Here is a 688-nt window from a genome sequence, read left to right on the forward strand (position 1 = left end):
AAGTCATAATGATCCTGCTTATTCAACCTGCAAAATCCTAAAAGTTATTGCTCCAATTGACTGGGGCTATGAATTTTCAAAACCCATACTATTTCCAGAAAAATATAAGGAAGCATCATTCTTTGAAATACCTTTTAATTACTGGGACTATCAACAAGCCTGGTACAATTCCTTCTTAATTCAAAACCAGAAACACAAGCACACTTGGTTATTCTATTTTGATACCAAGATTTGTAATCCAAAAAAGTTCCCAACCTGGTGGTACTCATGGTGGGAATATTTTGGATCCACCTATGAAATCCTCAAACACCCTGTCCAAAATTCCTTTAATCTTTTTAGAGCCCAATATGCCCCGACAGCAGAAGAGAAACGATTCCATCCTCTTGCCCTTTTTTGCATAAAATTTTATCTTCCTTGGGTCCTTTCCTGGACTGTTGAATTTTCAGACGAAAAAATTTTACATATTAGGAGAAGATTTAAAGTCAAATGGTGGGACAAATTTAAAATTCCTCCAAGCCTTACAGCTACCAATGTCCAAGCTTGGATCACCAATAATAAAAATACAAGAGTCCCAACTCAAAAACCGCTTTACAGGATTCCACCAAGACAACAGACAGAATTCCTGGCACAAAAATCCCAAATGACTGCAATGCTTGCAGCTGCCAAAACTCCTGAAGAAATGCAAGCT

This window comes from Primulina huaijiensis, chromosome 9, assembly GCF_012295235.1.
Source record: "Primulina huaijiensis isolate GDHJ02 chromosome 9, ASM1229523v2, whole genome shotgun sequence".
Lineage (NCBI taxonomy): Eukaryota > Viridiplantae > Streptophyta > Magnoliopsida > Lamiales > Gesneriaceae > Primulina > Primulina huaijiensis.